Consider the following 25126-nt stretch of genomic DNA (forward strand, 5'->3'; position numbering starts at 1 on the left):
CCAAAGATCAAAGAAACAGAGAATCCAGAGGAGAATGTGTACAAATAAAGATTTGTGATACAAACTCCTAAAAGAAGGTTTGCCAAGTGCAAATGATGTACCTTCAGCAAAAAAGGAGAGATTTGTCATAGATGACACTCATTCAGCATGGCTGCCATCTGGAACAACCCATGGAAGAGAAGTTAAGATGCTTCCCCTCTGTAAACAAAATTACTTAAATGTTCTGTTGAATGCTTTTCCAATGAAGCTCTGGGGAAAATGTGTTTAGTCTCTAAAAAATGCAGGCTGAGGGGGGGCAGCATTATGGTACATGAGCTTAGCTGCAGATGTGTCTGGGAAGGCAGCAGAGGATGGCCCAAGTACTTGAGCCCCTACAACCCAAATGGGACATGAGTTCCTAGCATTAACTTGCACTTGATATTAACCAAAAGGCATTAACCTGGACGAGTTCTAGCTGTTGCATCCATTTGGAAAGGGAACCAGCAGATGGAAGATTCTCTGTTTCTCTCTACCTCCTTCCTCACTGCTCTGCCTTTCCTCACTGTTCTACTATTATCTTAATAAATAATAGATTAGTAATAAATCTATTATTTGCTAAAAGTAAAAATGCAGGCTGTCTGTGACTAAGGCCAGAGTAACTGCAAACTCCAAGTTGTCTGCTGCAGTTACTATTCTAGTTCTAACAAAGAAGCCACATTACTGGGTAAAAGCTCACAAGATGCTCTGACAAGGGCTGTTCTTAAGGTAGCCCTTCTGCTTGGGCTGCAAGGCAGCAGGGCAGGCACCAGCAGTCACCAGGCAAAGGGCAGGGGAAACCCTGCAGAAGCAGACTGCTCTCAACTGCCAACAGCCGGCTCACCAAGTGTGGGGAGCAAACAAGACATGCTTCTGGAGACGTGCCATGCTAGGATTTTATGTTCAATTAGTCAAAAATAAGAACTGACATTTACTCAATGCTTATTATGTGCCAGGCATGCTCTTCTACATGCAGTCACTCATTGACTCCTAACAACAACCTAGTGTCACATGTATTCTTTTTTTTAAAGATTTATCTATTTATTTATGGAAAGTCAGACATACAGAGAGAAAGAGAGACAGAGAGGAATATCTTACATCCAATGATTTACTCCCCAAGTGACCACAACAGCCGGTGCTGCGCTGATCCGAAGCCAGGAGCCACATGGATGCGGGGTGCCAAGGCTTTGGGCCATCCTCTACTGCTTTCCCCAGCCACAAGCAGGGAGCTAGATGGGAAGCAAGGCTGCTGGGATTAGAACCGGTGCCCATATAGAATCCCGGCGCGTTCAAGGCAAGGACTTTAGCCACGAGGCTACTGCACTGGGCCCTGTCACATGTATTCTCATGACCATCCCTAACTTACAGAGAAAAAAAGTCAGGCACACAGAGGTTCTGCTACAGTTCTATAGCTGGAGAGCTATAGAACCAAGATGTAAAACCCAAATGCATCTTGTCCAAAACTTTCTGAAGCAGAATACTGCTTCCCAGGTCTCATCGTTGACAGCGCTGCTACATCTGCCAGGAAGGTGGAAAGCTGCAGTGAAGAAATCTAGAACTGCAAGTGGTTCTAGAGTCCCCCTGATCTGGAAAAAGCACACACATGTTGATGGGGCTTCAAACTGATTCTCCACATAGATCACACCACTGCTCCTTACTTTGCCTCCCAATCCAGCTACTTTAGGGGCTAGACTCAGATTTCTCTATGCAAATTGTTCTGCAATTCAGTCAGCATCCTAAGTACCACAGTGGATATAAACAGGAACACTGCCCAGATGACACCAAAATACCATAATCATCATAAGTTTTAAATATTCATACATATAAACTATGATATTTAAAACATACGAGACTCAGAACTAAAAAAAATAGACAAGCAAAAGGAAGAATGTTTTTCAAAGGTACAAAAGACGAGATCAAGTATGAAAAACTTAAGAAAGAACTATAGTAACTTTGGTGAAGCAAAGCATTTTTTAAAAGTGGCCTTTTAGGGCCTGGTACAGTAGGCTAGTAATTAAAGTCCTCACTTTGCATGCACCAGAATCCCATATGGGTGCAGGGATTCCATATGAGCACCGGTTCTAATCCCAGTGCCCCCACTTCCCATCCAGCCTCCTGCTTGTGGCCTAGCAAAGCAGTTGAGGGTGGTCAAAACCTTGGGACCCTGCACCCATGTGGGAGACCCGGAAGAGGATCTGGGCTTCTGGCTTCGGATCGATGCAGCTCCTGCTGTTGTGGCCACTTGGGGAGTGAATCAATGGACAGAAGATTTTCCTCTCTGTCTCTCCTCTCTGTATATCTGACTTTCCTATAAAAATAAATAAAATCTTTTTTAAAAGTAGCCTTAAAAAAACTATATTGTTCACCTGTGCAACTTTCCCTTTGCCTTTTGGGGCTCAAGATAAAAGATAAAGTTAGAAGCCAGATTCCTTCCTCCATTTTTTTTTTTTTTTATTAAACTTCTGTTTATTTGTTTATTTACTTACTTTACTTTGAAAGGCAAAGAAACAGGGTTCATTCCCCAAATGACTGCAGCAGCTTGGGCTGAGCTGGGCCAGGTTGAAGTCTGGAACTGCATTTGGGCTTTCCAGGTGGGCAGCAGCACAGCTATCACTCGCTCAATTCTAGAATGTGCCTCTATAGAAAGATGGAATTGGAAGCCAACTTCACTCAAACTCTGGCATTCTGTCATGTCTTCCAAATACCTGCCAATTCCTTTTCCATTTTCTACACCTTAGTTTCTACTCCAAAACTCTTTGAGGAACTTGTCCTTGTTCAAAAGCCAGGGTGGCAGGCAGGTCCTTTGCCCTTCCAGGGTTTCAAGTGGTGTGTAAATGGAGGCAGTGTTTGAGTAGACACCAAGGAGCCTTCACACAACAGCCTGTGCTATCGCTAGCTCACACCAGAGGCAGCAAGGGAAGGAAACCAAGAGACCAAGGATTCTAAGGAGCTGTGTAAAGTTTCCTTATCCGTAAAACAAACACTGATGATCAAAATCTATACCACTGAGTTGCCTCACAGACAAATAAGACAATATACCCAAGTGCTCTTTTAAAAATTAAAATAATCAACAAAACGTCTACCTTCTGACAAGACACTTTTACTGAGAAAAAGGAAAAGAAAAATCATTGAAAAGCTCTTGCTAAGCAGACCTCCTCCAGGAGATAATTATAGTTAACAGTTTGGCACACAGACTTCATTTACTTATATACACTTACATCCGGTGTATATTTTATTATAAATTATGGATGTTAAAAACAAAAACAGTACCAAAGCATTATGTAAGGATGTTTTGTTTGTTTTGTATAGAGTGACATTTTGCTAAAACACCAAACCAGAACTTATGGTCTGCAAACAGAACCAATTATCAAGAAATCTGCATATACATTCAACCTGGCTGCCATGAATCTAAGTACCAGGAGTATGTGTGTGTGTGTGAGAGGGGGCGAGGGGAGGAAGGGAGGCAGAGACAGCGAGCGAGCCAGCTTGACAGTAACAAAAATTAGAGAAACACTAAGTACTATCACCCTATAGCAGAGATTTACACTGTTAAAAATTCCCAAAATAAAGAAAACCATTTAGCCATTTAACTTTGGTTAATCTAGGATTTACTGAATATGATTTTAGCTGAGAATTCTTCTCTTTTGGCATATGTTTTAGTATCCTTTATTCTTTAGTATCCTTTGCTCCATGCAGAGTTAATGAGGTAAGTACAGTTGAGATTAGGGCTATCCAGGTGGGGTTATAAGATATGGGGAGTGGGGATAAAGGCAGGGTACCCACTTAAACCTCAGTTTCAAATATCAACAAATATAATTTCACATTGTTCCAAAAATACAACTTTCTTAGATACAACTGTGACTCAATTGCTTATTGTTTACTTGAAATTCACAATTAATTGGGCATCCCACATGTGATTCGGTGACCCTACCCAGGGAAAATGTGGCCCAAAGCACAGTGCCACACCTTCGGAAGATGTGGAGGGAGTTACGCAGACTGTGAGAAGCAAATTATCTCTGATAAATCACTGGAATAAAAAAAAAAAAAGGCCAATAACATTTCAAGAAGGTATTGTTGGGCTTGTAATCTTTAGAATCTGGGGCAAGCTCAGACTGGCACCCAGGGCTCTCTGCAGGCGACAACCCAGACCACTGGGCACCTTCCTCCGCTCGAGTCCTTGCTCATCATCTGCCTATGGAGGGTGCTGTGCTCTATGTCTGTTTAGCCTCTACGACACATAAGGGCAAGAACTACACCTCAGTGAGACCCCATCTGCTCTCACCTTGCCGCTGTGTTCAGTAAGTACACACTGATTGAAAGCCCTTGATCCATCTTTCACTGTAACAAGGCTCTGTCCCAAGAAGCTCATTATTGCTTAATTAGTAGGAGGCAATTACTAACCATTACTATAATCAACTGCTACAAGCTTACCTGCTTTACATCAGCTGCTAATTTCATGTTATTGCAAGTTAATTATTCTCCTTGGCCAGGGATGTCAAACCCCACCTGTGCCGTGACTGCTTATCATTCACCAGTAAACTCCAACATTTCTTAGATGCCCCTTTTATAGTTTACAAAACTGCTTTCACAGACATGGCCAAATCTGGATCTGCTAACAACCTAACGAGCTACTGACTCGTGTTGCAGGTGAGGAAGTTGAGGGTTTAGGTGATCAAGTAACTCACCTACAATCACATCCCAGTGAACCACAAGGCAGCCTCTGCATCCTGGCTGCGTAGAACTTCTTTTTTGTCAGAACACACTGTTTTTCAAGTCTCTGGGTATCTTAACCAGGATTTGAATACACTGTGTGCCAAGAACTATGCTTAGTGCTTTCCATATTTAATCTCAATCTTCAACAGCCATCTGACAGGTGTTATTACTATTTCCTTTCTATGAAGAAACTGAGCTTCAGAAAGATGAATTAGCTTACACAAAATCATGTAGCTAATGAGTAAAATTGCCTTCGTTCAAAACCCAGGTCTTTCTGGAAAGAAAGTAGCAGCTGTATGTCACTCCTCATTCTAAAATAAATTCCATATTGATTCAAGATTTTGCTCTAAAAACAAAAGCATGGAAATACAAAGAGAAAGCATTACGTATATATATATACATGTAAATCTTTAATTACTCAAAATTAGGATGACACTATGAAATAAAAAGATGAATACATTAAATTTTTTAAGTATTTTAAGGGAATAAAAAATAATTTTAAAAAGTCACTGAAATATCTGCTGTACTAAGAAAAGTAAGATCTGATTTTCTGAAATGCAGAAAGAATAACTACAAATGAATAAACCAATAAAAAGAATGTGCAAAGAACAAGAGCAGAGAAGTCATTGGAAAGGAAATAAAAATAACACATTTTTAAAAATGTATTTGATTATAACAGATTTTATTACAATTCTAGTTATAGAGGCCGCTTCTGTGGTAGAGCAAGTTAAGTTGCAGTTTGCAGTGTGGGCATCACTTATGGGGACTTGATCCCAGTCATGGCTACTCCACTTTCCATTCAGTTCCCTGCACTTGGGAAAGCAGTGGAAGAAGGCCCAAGTACTTGGGCCCCTGGCTATGTGGGAGACCAAGATGAAGCTCCTGGCTCCTAGCTTTGATCTGGCCCAGCCCAAGTCTTTGTGGCCATGTGGGAAGTGAACCAGCCAATGAAGATATTTCCCCCTCTCTCTCCAATTCTGCCTTCCAAATAAATACTTTTTAAAATATTTTCAAAAATTCAGAATGCAGTATATTTATGATGATATTTTAAAAGATTTATTTAGTTTTATTGGAAAGGCAGATCTACAAAGAGGAGAGACAAAGCTCTTCCATCTGCTGGTTCACTCCCCAATTCCACAGTAACCACAGCTGAGCCAATCCAAAGCCAGGAGCCTTTTCAGGGTCTTCCACATGGGTACAGGGTCCCAAAACCTTAGACCATCCTCCCCTTCCACTTTCCTAGGCCACCAGCAACGAGCTGCATGGGAAGTGGAGTAGCCAGGACATGAACCAGCATCCACATGGGATCCCAGTACTTGAAAGGGGAGGATGAGCCATTCAAGCCATTTTGCCAGGCCTCATTGAGATTATTTTTTTCCATCTCGTATTAGCCAAGGTCACCCTGTATGGGCAAGAGCATGGAAGAATGAAACGCTCGTAACTACTGGTGGGCCACAAATCGATGTAACCTCTGTTGGAGAACAATATTGATTTAAGACTAAAAATGCTTTCACAATTCTCTGATGCAGCAATCACAGTGCTAGGAATGTATCATACATCAATAATCACAGCCGTGTACACGAGCTTATATAGTAATGATATTCTCTTTTAAAAAAAAGATTGATTTATTTTTATTGGAAAGGCAGATCTACAGTGAGAAGGAGAGGCAGAGAGGTCTTCCAGCCACAAGTTTACCCCTCAAATAGCCTCAATGGCTGGAACTGAGCCAGTCCAAAGCCAGGAGTCTCCTTTGGGTCTCCCCAAAGTGTGCAAGAGTCCAAGGATTTGATCCATACTCTGCTGCTTTCCCAGGTCTTAAGCAGGGAACAGATCATAAGCAGGGAGCTGGATTAAAAGTGGATCAGCCAAGACTTAAACTGGTGCCAGTATGGGGGGTGCTGGCAAGGCATGTGGAGGATTAGGCTACTATACCACAGTACCTGCCCCAGGATGTTCATTATGATAGCTACACAAACAACATTTCTGCTAAATGTATATTACCAGAAAAATAGGTGTATTACAGCAGTCATATATCAACCCACCATGGATGTCTTCAGTGAAAGAAACAAAGTGGACAGCAGTGTATATAATATGAAAGCACAGAGAGTAATGAATCTGTATCTGTATAGGCACAAAATAGCTTTGGAACGACACAAAAGAAACTGGCAACAACGATTACTCCACAGAGGCTTCACCACTTGGCTCTTTCCAGGAAAGGATAATCTCCAACTTCAAAATTGTACCCTGCCCTTTAACTTAATGTAGAATATTGCTTGAAAAGCAAGATAGCATTACTAATATGAGAAAGGCCCTTTACAATAGCATCTGGCCAGTGACTGGCATTCTAAGCAGCCACATGTGACGCCACGTCGCATACTCGAGTGTCCATTTGAGTCCTGAGTTATTCACTTCTTTTTTTTTTTTTTTTAAGATTTATTTTTATTTTTATTACAAAGTCAGATATACTGAGAGGAGGAGAGATAGAGAGGAAGTGGAGCTGCCGGGATTAGAACCAGCAGCCATATGAGATCAAGGCGAGGACCTTAGCCACTAGGCCACGCTGCCGAGCCCCCGAGTTATTCACTTCTAAACCAGCTCCCTGGTAATACTCCTTGGAAGGCAGCAAATGATGGCTCAAGGGCCTGGGCCCCTGCCACCCACGTAGGAGACCAGACTGAGTTGCTGGCTGCTGGCCTCTGCATTCCTCACACCTGGCTGCTGCAGCCGGCACATTTCCTCTCTCTCTGCCTTTCAAATTTATCCTTTTTCACCTGTGTGGGGTGCTCTGTTTCTGTTTCAATGTCTTTCTCTTCATCCACCCTGTTGTATCCCTTCATGTGTCAAGGGCCAAAGGTAAAACTTGCCCCACTCACACTTGGGAGTTGTTTTTCTACCTCAGGGGGTATCACTGCTTCTCTCTGAAATCATATCACAGCACAGCAAGTCCCTACAAAGGAGAACCATTCTTTCCAACATCCCTCAAAACCAAATACCCATGAAATGATAGCCTAAACCAGTTGAGCTGTTTGTGCCACTAACACAAAACTCTTACATGTTAGTACAGCTTAGAAATTACCAGGATTTAGAATCAGTGGCTAAATCCTTGCCTTGAAAGCATTGGCATCCCATACAGGCACCAATTCATATTCTCACTACTCCACTTCCCTTCCAGCTCCCTGTTCATGGCCTGGACAAGCAGCAGAGGATGGCCCAAAGCCTTGGGACCCTGCACCCACATAGGAGAACCAGAAGAAGCTTCTGGCTCCCAGTTTCAAATTGGTTCAGCTCCAGCCGTTGTGGTCACTTGGGGAATAAACCAGCGGCTGGAAGATCTTTCTGTGTTTCTCCTCTCCAATAAAAATAAATAATTTTTTAAAGAGAGAGACAAAGAAAAATTGCTATGGCTGCACTCCGAAACAGTTTTCTCCACCATTATACATTGATGGGATGTGTCTTCAGCCGCCTAGCACATAAACAACAGAGCCAGAAAGGCAGACACCCCATGACTCTAAATCAGAGCTGCTGCCAGGACAAAGAAGGCTGTAAACCTAACTCCCAACAGGGCAGGGCCAGGGGCATCACCACCAGGTGTAGCTGGCACAGATCCCTAAACAGAGAAGTTCAAAAGTAGTCCTTAGAATATTGTTTAAGGCATGGAAAAAAAAAAAAAAGAAAGAAAAAGAAAAGCAGGCCTAAGATATTCACAACATCACTTTCAGAAATCAGACAATTAAATACTTTTCTTTGTATCATTTTTCCTATTTTCATATTTCCTAGAAATAAAGATATATTTCAAAGTCCAAACACATGTGAAAGATAAAAATCAATCCACAAAACAGCATTTCATCAGAATTAACCAATGTAAATATCTGAATGTTCGGCCAGTGTTCTTTCATTTTCCCTTGTAAGGATGTTCCTGCATTGAGCACAGATTTGGTTTTCTAAGCAGAGAAAGGAGGGACCATGATTTGGGACCCACTTGGGCTTGCATTCAGTTAATTCCCCAAGCCAACCTAATTTGTTTTGTACCACAGCACCTGGGTACAGGTGATATTTGACAAATACACTTGAATGTCCCTAGAAATACTAGCATGTTGTTTCCTGGGAGAAGAAAAAAGATCCCTTTTCACTTATTAATCCCTTTCTAAGATGGGGAGCTGTTCTCTGCAAAACATGTTTGTTGAACTGATCTAAAAAAGGCTTTTACAGCCCCAGCTTGCAGCTTCCGTGTTCTGCATAAGGAGGCAAAGCTGCCTCTGTTGTCTTGTTCCAACAATAAACAATGCCACAGCAAATAACTGCCGGGTTTTGCCCCGCTGCCCTCCCTGTTGTGCTCTCTAAATCAGGGCCTGTGTCTAATCTTTGCTACGCAGAAGTCTTCCTGCACTTGTTTGGCTGGACCGGAAGACCTCTTTATTGGCATTTTCAGTCTCCTCCCCGAGCTTGAGCACACAATGCAGCCTGGCCCAGCAGCCAGAGTTCAAGGCCAAAGCCCAGAGTTGGGCTCAAGCTTCTCTCCCCATGGCTGTCCACCCCAGCAGCCAGAGGCCTATCAAGGACAGAGGCGTCTCCTCCTCCCTCAGAAAACATGTGGATCCTTCCTGCCCTGAACTGTTCAGATTCCCTGCTCACTGGAAGCAGGAGTAAAAGCAACAGGGTAGCAACTGCATGTTCTGGGATCCACAGGGAAGGCAAATGAAATACAGGAAGTCTCCCATGTTTGTAACAGGGCGTTTGTCATGCACAAGTGATTTGTCTAAGGCTCAAGTATTTTATACACAGTCCATTACATTGTTAAAACAACCCCATCAAGCAGCATTTCTTAGATACAGTAAATATAAATTTCCACATCTATACGGCACTCAGTTTGCTAAGTGCTTTCCTATATGCTGTCTTATCTGTACCCTGGCACTGTCTTAAGAGGAGGGTAAGTTACAGATCTCCCTCAACATGACCTCCCAACACACACATCTATGCCATAAGCCACCTGTCACCCAAACATGCAGATTGTCTCTTGGGAATGTAATTGGAACTCCTCTCTGCTCCCACTTTGTCCCCTACTGTGCTGCATGGCACAGGCCCATGTTAGCTCTCACCCAGGCAGGACACCAGGGACTTCTATCCAGGCTCCCTGGGGCTAGTCCAGGTATCTTTTTGAAAAGCACCTATTAATTCTCAGCCTTGAGAATGAAGTTTAAATCCCTCAAATGAGGGAAACAAGGCTCTTTATGATTTGCACTAAATTCACCTCGATTTCCAGTCTCCCAAAAGCTTTCCCTCCACCACACAGACTTTCCTTTTTTCTCCAAATATCCCATGTACTTTCATATACCTTCATATATGCTCTTTTCCCTTTCTCCTTATCTTTTTTTTAAAAAGATTTATTTATTTTTATTGGAAAGGCGGATATACATAGAGGAGGAGAAACAGAGAGGAAGATCTTCCTTCCGATGGTTCACTCCCCAGGTGACTGCAATGGCTGGAGCTGAACTGATCCGAAGCCAGGAGCCAGGAGCTCTTCTAGGTCTCCCACATGGGTGCAGGGTCCCAAGGTTTTGGGCCGTCCTCGACTGCTTTCCCAGGCCACAAGAAGGGAGCTGGATGGGAAATGGGGCCGCCGGGACATGAACTGGCGCCCATATGGGATCCCAGCATGCGCAAGATGAGGACTTTAGCTGACAGACTACTGGGCCAGGCCCCATACTTTATTTTATGAAAGATTTATTCATTTCTGTTGGAAAGGCAGATCTACAGAGAGAAGGAGAGAAGACAGAAAGATCTTCCATGCAATGATTCACTCCCCAAATGGTTGCTACAACCAGAACTGAGCTGATCTGAAGCCAGGAACCAGGAGCTTCTCCCAGGTCTCCCACACAGGTGCAGGCTCTCAACACTTTGGGCCAAACTCACACTGATTTCTCAAGCTAAAAGCAGGGAGATGCATGGGAAGTAGAGCAGCCAAGACACAAACCTGTGCCCATATGGGATGCTGGCATTTGCAGGCAGAGGATTAATCAACTGAGCCATTGCAGCAGTCCTAAAATCCATACTTTTTGATCCCACAATTCTGTTCCTAGGAAGTTTCCCAAGGAATGATTTCAAGGTGTTCTCAAAGATTTATTCACAACAAAGTTCATTCTAGTATTTCTCAGAAAAGTCCCCCAACATAGAAGCAAGAGAAAAGATTGTATCTCATAATAGAAAAGTGGACACTTTGCTAGAGCCATTGGGTATAGATGATGAACACATACCTGGAAGAAAACACATTTTAGGAATCCTCTGAGTAAGCAATGGCACAGCACACTAAGCTACCACTTGACATGCCAACATCCCAAATAAGTGCTGATTAGAGGCTGGGATTGCTCCATTTCCTGCCAGTCCCTGATAATGTGTCCAGGAAACCAAGTACCTCCCATGGGAGACCCAGATGAGAGTCCCAGGTACCTAGCTTTATCCTGTCCCAGCACCAGCCCTTGTGGCCATTTAGGGAGTGAATCAGTGAATGGAAGATCTCTCTGTCCTTGTGTCTTTCTCCTTCTCTCTGTAACTAACTTCGAAAGAAATATTGTATTTTGAAAGCCAGAGTTGCAGAAAGAGAAAGAGATCTTCCATCCACTGGTTCACTGTCCAAATGGACACAATGGCTAGTGCTGGGTCATGAGTAAGCCAGGAGCCAGGAGCTTCATCTGGATCCACCATATGAGTGCGAAGGTCCCAAACTGTTGCACCATCTTTCACAGCTTTCCCAGGATCAAAAGTGGAACAGCTGAGACTTAAACTGGAACCTGCATGGGATGTTGACATCACAGGCAGTGGCTTTACCCTCTATGCCACAAAGCTGGCCCCAAATAAATAAATCGCTTTTAAAAATTTTTTAGGAGGGGACCCAGCACAGTAGTCTAGTGCTAAAGTCCTTGCCTTGCACACACTGGGATTCCGCATAGGTGCCAGTTTGTGTCCAGGATGCTCTACTTCCCATCCAGCTCCTTGCTTATGGCCTGGGAAAGCTGCTGAAGACAGGCTAGAGCCCTGGGACCCTGTATCCGCATAGGTGACCCAGAATAAGCTTGTGGCCCCTAGCTTTGGACCGACTCAGCTCTGGCCATTGCAGCCATTTGGAGAGTGAGCCAGCAGATGGAAGGTCTTCCTCTATGTATCTCCTTCTCTATATATATCTGTCTTTCCAATGAAAATAAACAAAATTAAAACAAAAAGTTATCTAGGAGGTAGGACTATAGATAGCTTATCTTCTTTTTTTATCCATTACCTATTTTTAAAATTTTCCCCCACAAACATGACTTACTTAGAAACAATGTGCAATTAATATCACAGAGCTTAACAGTGTTGAGGTAAACATAAGACAGTTACATTTGCATGAAATTAGTGATCATCCACACTGAATCAACCCTTCTAGAAAGCAGGATCTTATCTGGCAAAACCTAATGTCCTAAGAGTCCAAATATTTCATGCAGTGAGTTCTCTGCTGGAAATCTACTCTAATGGAAAACGCTGAACTAAATCAAGCTGATAAATGAACAAGAATGCTCATTACATCTTATCTAAAGAGTAAAAGAATTTAAAACAATCCAAATGTCCAGAGAGATAGCACATCAACACCAAGGAATGTGGGGCAGCCATGAGAAATGCGAATTATGAAAGCCATGTAGAATATAAAATATTGTCGACAATAGGCTGTAAAATGGCAAGAATACATAAAGCTTCACTTGTCAGGACCACAGCTATGAAAACTCAGCATGTACACAAATAGAGGCCTTTCAAAAGTAAAAACATGTTCTGTTAGGATAATGGGATTAGGAGAAGCAGCTTTTCTTTTTTTAAGTTTTGTCCTTTTTACATGTATTTAACATATTGCAACTACCACAGAAACATAACAAGAAAAAAAACCTGGAAAACCTAGAAACAGAGAAAATAAATTGCCAGTAGGAACACAATCACTGTCGCCATTTTGATGTGTTCCTCCAGTCTCTTGTTCCTGTACACTGAGTGGTTTTGTTTTATCTCTATCATTGTAATCCTGTCAACATTTTCCTGAAAGCTGTTACAAATTCAATTCCAATTTTTAAAAAGCAGAGAATTAAGGTGCTGGCCTTGTGGCACAGTTAACTAAGTTACAGTGTGTGATGCCAATATGGCATCCCATTTCACAATGCTGCTCTACTTCCAATCCAACTTCCTGCTCATGCACCTGGGAGGGAAGCAGAACATGGCTCAGGTACGCGGTGTCCGATAGAAATATAGGAGATCAAGAAGAGAGTTCCTGACTCCAAGCTTCAGCCTGGCCCAGACCTAGCTGTTACAGCCTTTTAGGGAATGAACAAGCAAATGAAGATTCCCTCATTTTTCTCCCTTTCTTTCTCTGTCACTCTGCCTTTCAGATGAACAAATACATCTTTTTAAAAAATAAAATAAAATAAAAAGAGAGTTTAACACAAATCCTGTATTAAAATACATGGTACATTATTTCACGGATTAACAAGAAAGCTCATATATTGCTCATTTGTAAGTAAAAACACAAATAATGCACAAAACCCTCGCAACTTAGATGGGTTGACCACAGTTTTAACACCTGCAGATGACTGCCAGGCTTCTGTCAGTAGCTATAAGCCAGCAGTACAAAGAATACTGCAATGCAGTTAGAAATTAGAAGGAATTCTACTAACTGAAACATGATGACATGGACTAAGAAATGGAATGTCCTTGCTCACAGAGCAAACTTCACTCAGTCAAGGAGAAGTGAAACGTGGCCTATCTTGCTTGGATGTTTTTAGAAGCAAAGCCCTGTACAAGACACAGTGAGATACTGCTGCAACCTTCTCCAAGAGCACATCTGATCACTGTCAGCCTCACACATGAATCTCCTCAGAGCGTCTGGCTGCCTCCACAGTTAGCCAGAGGATGAGCTGTGCCTGGTTAAGAGGGCCCCTTGGGAATCCTGACGCTGCTCTCTACCTGGCTGCTGGTAGGCTGGGGCACATTCCCCATCCTCTTGAAACCTGTATTTCGGAACTGTAAATGGGAATCAGAGCAGTATCTACTTCACAATCTTGTGCAGATGAAAGGCTTGAATACAGTGAAGTACAAAGTGGCATATAGGTCACATGTTATGTGCTACTACTATATACTAGGCTGGACCTTTACTTCTCATGGTCTTTGTGTTATCACTACCATGGTTACCAGTCATGCACCACATCCTCCAGAATGTGGACCCCAAGCATGGCTCTTGAGAAAGGCTGATCCCTCTCCACCTTTTTTTTTTTAAAGATTTATTTACTTTTTATTTGAAAGTTAGATATACACAAAGGAAGAGAGACAGAGAGAAAGATCTTTCATCCACTGATTCACCCCCCCCCCCAAGTGGCTGCAGTGGCCAGAGCTGAGCTGATCCAAAGCCAGGGCCAGCAGCTTCTTCCAAGTCCTCTGTGTGAGTGCAGGGTCCCAAGATTTTGGGCCATCCTTGACTGCTCTGCCACGCCACAAGCAGGGAGCTGGATGGGAAGTGTGGCTGCCAAGATTAGAACCGGTGCCCACATGGGATCCCAGCGTGTGCAACGCAAGGACCTTAGCCACTAGGCTACTATGCCAGGCCCCCTCCCCACCTTTATTCACAGAGTTTTTCTCCTCTTGTAGGCTGGTGAACAATCATGCACCTCTGGGAATTAGTCATGCCCTCCTTTGTGCCTCTTCTATATTCACTGTGCGCTTTCGCCACAGACACTGTATTGTCTTGCTTTATGTATCCTGCTGCCTCCAACAGACCTGAAGGACACAAGCTCCTCTCGACTCCTGTCTGGACTTTCAGTGTCCAGCTCTTCAGTTAAACCCTAAATAAGTATTTATTAAATAAATTCAAAGGAAATATCAATCGCTACACACAAAACCTGGCAACATTTTTCTGAGAACTTAAATACCAGGATGAGGAAATCAAACATCAAAGTATTTTGTTTATTATGGAAGCTAATTGGTAAAGATCATATAACCAAAGTGAGGAAGAAAATTAGCATTTCCCAATCTTGCTATAATGCAGTATCTCTGTGTTTCCTGGGGGAGGAGACAGAAGCAATATGAAAAATGGTTGCAAACTCACTGACACTATTTATTGAATAATGCTTTAGAGGCATATTTACATACATATATATTTATATAAAAGGCAGATTTTACAAAAAAGTGAACAAGAGACAGAAATAGAGGTCTTCCACATGCTGATTCATTCCCCAAAGGGCCACAATGGCCAGAGCTGAATAGATTCAAAACCAGGAGTAACCAGGTTCTCCCATATGGGTGCAGGGGCCCAGGACTTGATATCCTCTGCTGCTTTTCAAGGCTGTAAGCAGAGAGCTGGATCTAGAGTGGAGCAGATGGGGCAGAAACCAGTACCATATGGTACTGCAGGTGGAGGATTAGTCTGATATACCATTGTTCCAGATCCCTGAATAGAGCATTTAAAGCATATATATATATATATTTTTTTTTTCCAGAATGCTTGGCTGGAATTTCTTTCCATCCTGTCCAGAACACATAGGTTTAACATACAAGGGAAAAATATTCGGCATAGTGGTTAAGATACTAGTTTGGTATGCCTGTATCCCATATCGGAGTGTCTGGGTTGAAGTTCCACCTATTTCTTTAAAAAAAAAAAAAAAAGATGTATTCATTTTTATTGCAAATTTAGATATATAGAGAGAAGAAGAGAGACAGAGAAGAAGATCTTCCGTCAGATTATTCACCCCCCAAGTGGCCGCAACAGCCGGATATGAGTGAATCCGAAGCCAGGAGCTCTTCCAGGTCTCCCACGCGGGTGCAGGGACCCAAGGCTTTGGGCCGTCCTCAACTGCTTTCCCAGGCCACAAGCAGGGAGCTGGATGGGAAGTGGAGCTGCCGGGATTAGAACCGGTGCCCATATGGGATCCCGGTGCATTCAAGGCAAGGACTTTAGCTGCTAGGCTATCACATCAGGCCCAAGTTCCACCTATTTCACTTTCAGTCTGGCTTCCTGCCAGTGCATATGCTGAAGGTAACAGATGTTGAAGCCAGTACCTGTGCCCCTAACACCCATTCAGAGAGCTGGACTGAGTTTTAGGTTCTTTGTTTTGACCTGGCCCAGTTCTTATGCCTGGTTGCTCTGGGCATTTGAAAAGTGAGCCAGCAGAAAATATCTTCCACTTTCCTTCTTTTGCTCTTTTTCTCCCTTTCTCTGCCTTTCAAATAAAACAGAAATACATAAATAAAATTTTATCTTAAATATAATACTGTAGGGGACCCCTACTGCAAAAAAGAAGAACTAATCTTTGTTGAATATTTACAATGAGTCAGATCCTTCAAAAACAACTTTTATTTATTAATCACTATGTCAGACACAGACCTACTCACTTTATATGTATTAGTAAACTGATAATGTAAGTGTTCAATAATGCAACATCAGCATCAGCCTCTGTGTTCTGCAGATGGGAATATATTCACTCATTCAACACATTTTTACAGAACAATCACTATGTACAATACAGATCCAAGAGCAGAGCAATAAATAAGCAAAGCAAGACTGCCTCTCATGGAACACAGAGGCAAATAAATTAGAAAAATCCGGTTCAGGCCTTGGGTTTGGGGGCAAGTGCCGCTCCTCACAGTGTGGTGGCTGTGGGGGGTGCCCCTGCCGGGTGGGACCCAATGCTGGGGGCTCACGCCAAAGACACTGCCACAAGACAGTGAACAAGTCCTTGGCCTCCCCCAGGGTGGCCAGTGCACCATGTGGTGCCAGGCTCTGCCTGCTAGCCGCCCGGCCTTGGAGCTCTGGGGTATTGGTTGTCTGAATCGCTGCTTAGGTAGCTCCAGGTTGATCCTACTGTGCTTCTGGGATCTCAGTCAGTCCTTAACATTCCCAATGGCAGTAACTCCTCCTTTGAAGAAATTGGTAATGGAACAGAATGTACTGGGCAGGACTGAGCAAACCTTAGCCTACTAGCAAAACTAGAAACCAGCATGGAGCACGGGTCATGCCGAGCCATGCTCTTGCACCTACTGGTCTACTTGAGTCAAGGACACTAAGCCACACTGTCTAAGGCAGAGGCCAGGACAAGTGAGGGACTGAGACAAGCTGAGTCAGAACAACCACTGGCAGGCGCATGATCTATGGCTAGGAACAGGCCCAGTTGGGGAGGTAAGGGGACACCTTAACTGGGTTGAGGTTCCCACCAAGGGGCACGTGTGCTGGAATGGGGTTGCGTTCTATCTAGGAAACAGTTGCAATCTCCCGAGGCACTAGTGTGGGCTGGTATTGTATACACCAGGCCAGGCCAGACCCCAACATCATTTGGTGTCCTGGAGAACCAGGGTGGATGTGGGACTGACTAGGCTGGGTCTCAACCCCATACTGAGCCATGTGTGAGCTGTATGTGGGTATGGACGAGCCATGGCTGGGCTGAAACATCCAACAACAAGAACCAGAACGGGGTGAAAGCAAGCCAGGAAAAGCCACTGTTCCTGCTAGGACATGAGGCGAACTGAATAGGGCTGGCTCAAGGACCCTCTGTATGCGCAAAATCTGGCATTGGGAGAGGTTCTGATGGAGGAGCCTGGGCAACTCCTCTGGCAGGACACAGTCCCTGCAGGTAAGCGCAAGAAGCATGATAGGAAACAGCCCAGAATAGGCCATGGAAAGTTTCCCACTGGCATACATTTGGCATGGGTCAGGGGCAGACCAGGCTGAATCAGTTCATGTCATACACTGGTAACTCCGAACACCAGAACAGAGTGTGGGTCGAGCCGGGACTGGTCACGACAAAACCAGTGCACACTATGGAACGCTAGGGCGAGGTTGCCTGTACTGGATTTGACTGCAGCACCCAACCAGCACGCGCGAGATCCAGGAAGGGAGGGGCAGAGCCAGTGCGGCGGACTAAGGGGCTGGTCCCCTCGCCAGACAGCTACTCCCACTGGAGAGCTTGGGCTGGGATGGGGACAGACCAGACTAAGCAAGGCTGCAACACCTGTGTGCTGCACGTGGACTAGATCAGGGAAAAGCCAGGCTGGGCTGATTATTCCTGCTGGTGCAAGCATAAATTAGAGTGGGTGAGGGATGTTTGGGCTTAGCCACAGCATCAACTGGCAGAAGCTGGCACTGGGGACTAATTCTGTCAAGTCAAATCACAGAACCACCCGAAGAGTGCATAAACTGGGAGTGAGATAGACCTGGGAGGGAAATAGTGGGTTCCCCCTCTTGGGTCACTACTCCCGCAGGAGGGCATGAAAACTAAGACGGGGGCTGGGGTGGCTAGACAGAGAGGCACTCAACAACATCCGTGAGGGCTGGAGAGTTGAGTTGGTTAGATGGAACTAAGCTTTAATACCCACTGACAAGTACAAGAGCCAAATAGGATGTGGGACAGACTGGACTAGTCTGCCACACATACTGGCAAACCAGGGTAGGGGGCGGGCCTGGTGGGGGTTATTGTGGGTCGCCCCGACTAGGCTGCAGCTCTCACTGGTTGATGCAAGGGCCGAGTGTGTGCTGGGCAGGGCCAGGCTGGACTGCAACACCCATTGGTTCCAATGGAAATCAGGACTGAAAACAGAACCAACTCAGTAATTGAAACCACCAGATGATCGTGGGGACGGACTGTGCCGGGCCCTGTGCTTGCTAGAACATACAAGAATCTGGTCTGGGAATACCTCAAAGTTTCTTTGGAGATCTCCCCAATCGAACTGCTGGACTCAGAACCCTAGCCAAGAAAAGACAGAAGACAGAGCAAGTCAATCAACCACCTGAGCTATATGTTGGCAGCGAAATACTGGGCAAATGAAGACTATGATGGACTGTGTCAATCAGTGGACGACCTCATCGAGTGAAACTGGCAGTGATTCATAACTGGAGAACTATTAAAACCATTTGAGCAAGGATCTCAGAGCATGCCCCACATCCGGGACTTGGGGAGGGTGGGAAACTGGGTGGGGCTTCTCCGTCAATATCCCCCTTTACCTCAGATACATGATGGAAACAATATGGACATAATACTATTACCCACTTCCTTAAACCCCTGAACCTTTTTTTTTTTTTTACCGTAATTAACTATGTAAAGATTGTCAACAAAAATACAATAAAAAAAGAAAAAAAAATCCAAGCACAGAAACATTGGAAGAATGTCTTGGACTGAAAGATCACTGGTGTAAAGGCCCCCCGGTGACAATGAGCTTGGCACACCAAGGACCCAACAGAAGCACAGAGGCTGAGTGCACGGGATGAGCGCAGAGATGAAGATTCAGAGACCGCTATGGGTCAGTACATAGAGCTTGGAAAACCAGGACATGTTTTTATTCCAAGTACAATGAAGATATCACCTGAGGGAAGCAGGATGGAAAGTGACACAACCTACTAACACTTTTAGAAGATTTATCATGGCAGCATAGTGGAATAGCAAGCTAATCTTCCACCTGCAGTACCAGCATCCTATATAGGCACTGGTTTGTGTCCTGGCTGCTTCACTTCCATCAGCTCTCTGCTTACGACCTGGGAAGGCAGCAGAGGGTGGCTCAAGCCCTTGGGACCCTGCACCCATGTGGGATGAAAGAAACTCCTGCTCCTGGCTTCAGATCAGCTCAGCTCCAGGCACTGTGGCCATATGAGGAGGGAATGAGCAGATGGAAAATATGTGTGTCTATCTTTCTCTCTCTCTCTTCTCTCTGTAAAATATGTCTCTCAAGTAAAAACAAATAAGTCTGAAAAAAAAAAAAGATTTCTCTGGTCACTTAAATGTGGCATGAATGTAAGTAAAAACCCCCTGCTTTCCTGCTCTGTTCCTCACACAGATCCATTACTTCATTTCCTTCAAGTCTCATTTACATTTGCCCACCTGGCTGAGTACCTACTTACCCTCAGTGGTTGCCTTTGATAGGGGGACACAGAAAAATCACAGTGCAGTGTGAGTGGGGAAACTGAAGGAAATAACTCTCCAGTGAGTTACTAAGGTAGTCAAAAGAATCTTCAAACACTAGTTATGTGCCTTCTTCAGCCAAAAGGAAGATGGAAGTGAAGATGCAGGCTCATTTGTCCCTTGTCCCGGCTATGTCAGGATTCTCCAGGAAGTGGCCTGTGTCATCTGTTTTGCATGTCTGTCCTTTTGTGTCACATGACAACACAATTTGTTCCCCACCTGCATCCTTCTCTCATCTAGCTTTCCCAATAGCTGTTCTAGCTTGTGTCTTCCTTGCAACAAAGATGTTCTTTCCTCGACAAAGTCCTCCCTGATCCGCCCTCCCAATCTTTTTAACAGTGAATGCCCAGTACCATAAAAAAATCAGGTTTGACCAAATTAAGTCTCAAAACTATCCTCTGAGTGTTTGGCTTAGCAGCTAAGATGCCATCTAGGTTGTCCACACCTTGCATTGGAATGCTGGGCTCAAGGCCACTTCCAGGGCCAGTATCATGGCATAGTAGGCAAGGCCGTTACCTGCTATGCATTGCTGCTTCATGTCCTGTTCGCACTCCTTCTGATCCAGCTTCCTGCCAATGGCCGAGGATAAGCAGCAAAAATGGCTCAGGTATTTGAGTCCTGCCACCCCTGTGAGAGACGCACATGAGGCTCCTGGCTTCAGCCTGTCCCAGCACTGGTCATTACAGCCATCTAGAGAGTAAGCCAGGGGACAGGAGATCTGTCACCTCCTCTCTCTCTGTAACTCTAACTTTCAAGATATATAAGTGAATCTTAAAATTAAAAAAAAAAAATGCCAGCTCCACTAACTCTTCCAGTTTCCTGTCGAACTATACCCTGGGAAGAGGCAGGTGGTGGCTCAGTTACTTGGATTCCTGCCATACACAAGTGGGAGACCTGAAGTAAGTTATCTGGGGAATATGTCAGTGTAGATGGGCTATTTCTCTCTCTCTCTCTCTCTCTCTCTCTCACACACACACACACACACACACATACACTAAAAGAAAACCTTTTTTTCTCCCACCTAAAGAACCCATTTGCACAAATAACAAATTTGAGTCAATGTTGTAGTACAGTGAGTTAAGCTGCCACCTGTGACACTGGAATCTCCTATTAGAGCACTAGTTCAAGTCCTGGCTGCTCTGCTTCTGATCCAGATCCTGCTAATGTGCTTGGGAAAGCATGGGCTCCTACCACCCACATGGGAAGCCAGGATGGAATTTCCAGGTCCTTGTCTCAGCCTGTCTAAATCTCAACCACTGTGGTCATTTGGGGAGTGAGATGGCACATGGAAGATACCTCTCTCTCTCTGTTTCTCCCTTGTCTATCACTCTGCCATTCAAATAAATAATTTTTTTTTACAAAGAAAAAAGAGAAACAACATGTTGAGTGTTACCATTTCAATGTTTTATATATGTGTGTGTATACCAGTTTAATGTGTTTTATACACACACACATATGGTTGAATTACAACAGGACCACACACAGACAATATCTAACATCAGCATTTGTAAACATTTGTTTATATTATTTTATTTTTGAAAGGCAGAGTTACAAACAAAGAAGGAGAGAGAGAGACAGAGACAGAGATCTTCCACCTCCTGGTTCATTCCCTAAATGGACACAATGGCCAGAGCTGGGTCAGTCCAAAGCCAGGAGCCAGAAGCTTCATTCAGCTCTCCTGTGTGAGTGCAGGGACCCAGACACTTCAGCTATCTTCCTCTGATTTCCCAGGTCATAGGCAGGGAGCTGAATAGAAGTAGAGCAGCTGCGAGTCAGACCAGTATCCCCATGACATGCCGATGTAGCAGATGGAGGCTTGGCCTACTCTATCGCAATGCTGGTCCCAAACATTTGAGAGACACATAGAGAGAGAGATCTCTCATTTGCTGATTAGCTCTCCAAAGGTCAGCACCTGCTGCAACTGAGTCATGCCAAAGCCAGTCTCCCATGGTCTACAAGGGCAGGAAACTGGAATCACGAATGGAGCCAGGATTCAGACCTAGGCATTGCTACAGAGGATGTGGATAGAGAAACACACACACACACACACACACACACACACACACACAAGAAAAGACACAGAACGAAGCAGCTGTCAAGACAGAACAAATTCTTCCCTTCCCTAGGAAGCAACACAGGGCAGACCACAAGTTCTCCAATCAGAGAAGCAAGTTAAGTATCTCTGCTGAGTCCATTCCCTCTTTGCTAGAATGTTTACACTCCTCCAGCCAGCTGCCCTCCCTCTCCAACCTGCTGACTGCCTAAAAAACCCCAGACTTGAAAGCAAAGGGAACAACATTGCATAACAACAGGCCAGCTAGGCATGTTTTGCTCTAAATAGTTCCCAAACAGTTCCATTTCTAAAACATATGAAGAAAAGGGGCATACTTGTCTGTTCCCATCCCTGGAAATACAATGCTGACTAATCCTGTGGTAAATCAACAAATGTATACTGAGAGTGAGGTATTGTGCTCACGATACAGAGAAAAAGGAAATGCTGTCAACCTTCTGGTTCCTTCTCTGCAGGGAAAAAGGGCAGACAGACAGGCAAATATACTGCAATGCAGCAAGCAAAGTGCATGCAAATGATTCTGTAAGAGGCGAGCACAAAATGCCAGGTAGGCATAAAAGCAGACTCTTTAACTTTGCTTAGACTTAAGGTCAGAAGAGAGGTATGCTAAAATAGGAGAAGGAACAGGTTCCTTCTGGTTCTTAAAAGCTTAAAAGGGAATTTGGGGACAAATATGTTTACCCATAATTGTAAAAGATCTTTGAAAAGTTGATGGGAATATATTATGAAAAAACACACATGATTTCAAAAACTTTTATGTTAAAATAACCTTAGTATTTTTGTCAGTGTTGATTTATTTTTACTTTATTTGAAAGACAGAGATGTGATGTGTCACCCTCAGGTTCACTCCCCGAAAGCCCAGAACTGTCAAGGCCAGGCTAGGCCAAAGTCATGGGGGTCAGAAGTGAGAGCACTTGAACCATCATGTGCTGCCTCCCATGACCTATGTTAGCAGGAAGCTGGATTGGAAGTGAAGGAGCTGGCACTTGAACCCAGCATTGTAATACGGGATGCAGGTGTCCATGGTGGCAACTTGGGTGCTGTGCCAAAAGCCTGCCCTGAACTATCTTTTAATTCTGTTTTTCATGAACTTTCTGAAGTTTCTGGTACATAAATAAAGCAGGATTGCAGAGTTGGCTAACAGAATAAAGCAAAATTGAAAATCATATGTAATCAGTCTCATTAATTTCACTGATTCTCAAACCCCACGAAGATTCAGAAGAGTACTTCTCTTTCTTACTAACAAAATCTTGCGAGCACAGGAAATGGTGAGAGGAGAGAACGGTGTAAAATTTTGGAATCTTGAGATGCAGATGAACACATAGCAACTGACTTGGTAGACTCAAGAAATCTGAGTCCCAAACCAAATAAATGCAGGGAACACTGAGAATCCAGCTGATTTAAACAGCAGAACCCTTAAAAAGCACAAGAACTGGCAGTGCCTTGCACTCCCAGAGCAGGAACACAGGATGCCAGAAAAAAGAACACAAGGGTGAAAGCTGCTTGAAGAGTTGGATCCCTAAATTCTTCCTCACTGACAGAATTCTGGAGGCTTAGCCCTTGGAGGGCATAAAACAGAAACATCTAAGAGCATTCACTTGAAAATAATCTGGGGAAAGGCAGTGGGAAATAATGATAAAACACAAGTGTCTCGGAACCATTGGCTGGGCTGAATGAAGGATCCACAGGGGCTCCATGGAGCATCCTCTCCACTTTGTTAAATCTTAGGAATTTTCCATCACAGTTAAGAGTGTCTCTGGCCTAGGAGTGCTGGTACAGCTGAGTGGGAAACAAGCAGAAGACAGAGCACTGTATCTAGTGAAGGTACACTGCAAAGTGTCCCCAGTCCACTGCCTAGCCGCATTTCTTCTCCTCTCAGCCATTAGGGCATTGCCGGGTGTCTGTGACGGACAGTGGAAAACTCCTCCCTGGTGGGTACAAGCAAGGCAAAACCTGAGGATGCTGAAGCTAGAGGCTCTCAGCTGACAGCCCTCACAGAGCACCTACAGCGAGGCGCAGGGGTCATGAGCCACATCCCTCCATCAGGGCTCCTTGAGAGCGCTTTTGGTTTTTCTCCTGACACCTTCACTGAAAATTAATCTTTAAAAAAAAAATTTATTTATTTGTACTGGAAAGGCAGATATACAGAGAGGAGGAGAGACAGAGAGATCTTTCGTCCACTGGGTCACTCCCCAAGTGGCCACAACAGCTGGAGGTGAGCCAATCTGAAGCCAGGAGCCAGCAGCTTCTTCTGGGTCTCCCACGTGGGTGCAGGCTCCCAAAGGTCTGGGCCGTCCTCCACTGCTTTCTCAGGCCACAAGCAGGGAGCTGGATGGGAAGTGAGCCACTGGGACATGAACAGGAGTCCATATGGGATCCCAGCACATGCAAGGCAAGAACTTTAGCCACCAGGCTACTGCATCGGGCCCTGAAAATTAATCCTTTTAATGTATGTAATTCAGTGGCTTTTACTATATGCACAGAGTTATACAACTATCACCACAATCAATTTTAGAATATTTTCATTACCCCCAAAGAAAACCCAGTACTCATTAGCAGACACTCCGTACCCACCCCTGCTCCCCAGCCCCAGGCAACTACTAATCTATTTTCTGTCTCTTTGGATTTGGCTATTCTGGACATTGCACATAAATGAAATCATACATGGTACGATCTTTTGTAAGTGGCTTCTTTCATTTACTACAACATCAAAGTCTGACCACTTGTCTTTGCCTTCTTAACCGGAAGTTACACAGCTCAGAATCACATTCAGAGTGACACCTTGGAATCCTCTAATGAGGAAACAGATCATGGCCCACACAAAAAAGCAAATGGAAACATACTGTGTGGGGGTGCCAGGGAATACCATTAATATTCTCACAAAAAAGGAAATAAAGCTGCATCCATGAAACAAAAATAGAATGGGTACTATAAAAAGGAAAAACTCGGGCCCGGCGGCGTGGCCTAGCGGCCAAAGTCCTCGCCTTGAACGCCCCGGGATCCCATATGGGTGTCGGTTCTAATCCCAGCAGCTCCACTTCCCATCCAGCTCCCTGCTTGTGGCCTGGGAAAGCAGTCGAGGACGGCCCAATGCATTGGGACCCTGCACCCGCGTGGGAGACCCGGAAGAGGTTCCTGGTTCCCGGCTTCGGATCGGCGCGCACTGGCCGTTGAGGCTCACTTGGGGAGTGAATCATCGGAGGGAAGATCTTCCTCTCTGTCTCTCCTCCTCTCTGTATATCTGACTTTACAATAAAAATAAATAAATCTTAAAAAAAAAAAAAAGGAAACACTCAGGGAATAAGACAAGCTCTTAGAAATTGACAGCATAATGGTCATTCTTCAAAACTAAATAAAAGGGTTGAAAGATAAAGCTGAAGTTTTC

General features: G+C 44.3%; 1 protein-coding gene across 2 annotated transcripts in view; it reads right to left on the reverse strand.

The window, feature by feature from the left end:
- Positions 1-25126, reverse strand: part of RAB30 (RAB30, member RAS oncogene family) — a 77002-nt gene that overhangs the window by 18030 nt on the left and 33846 nt on the right. The window contains exon 1 of one of the 2 annotated variants that reach the window (XM_058663664.1): positions 2502-2605. The exons of the other annotated variant lie outside the window; for it this stretch is intronic. The gene's annotated coding sequence lies outside the window, so the exon portion shown is untranslated. Of the gene's footprint in view, positions 1-2501; positions 2606-25126 lie in introns of those variants that run through there. 2 annotated transcript variants of the gene reach the window in all.

The sequence above is a fragment of the Ochotona princeps genome, chromosome 4 (assembly GCF_030435755.1).
Source record: "Ochotona princeps isolate mOchPri1 chromosome 4, mOchPri1.hap1, whole genome shotgun sequence".
Taxonomy (NCBI): domain Eukaryota; kingdom Metazoa; phylum Chordata; class Mammalia; order Lagomorpha; family Ochotonidae; genus Ochotona; species Ochotona princeps.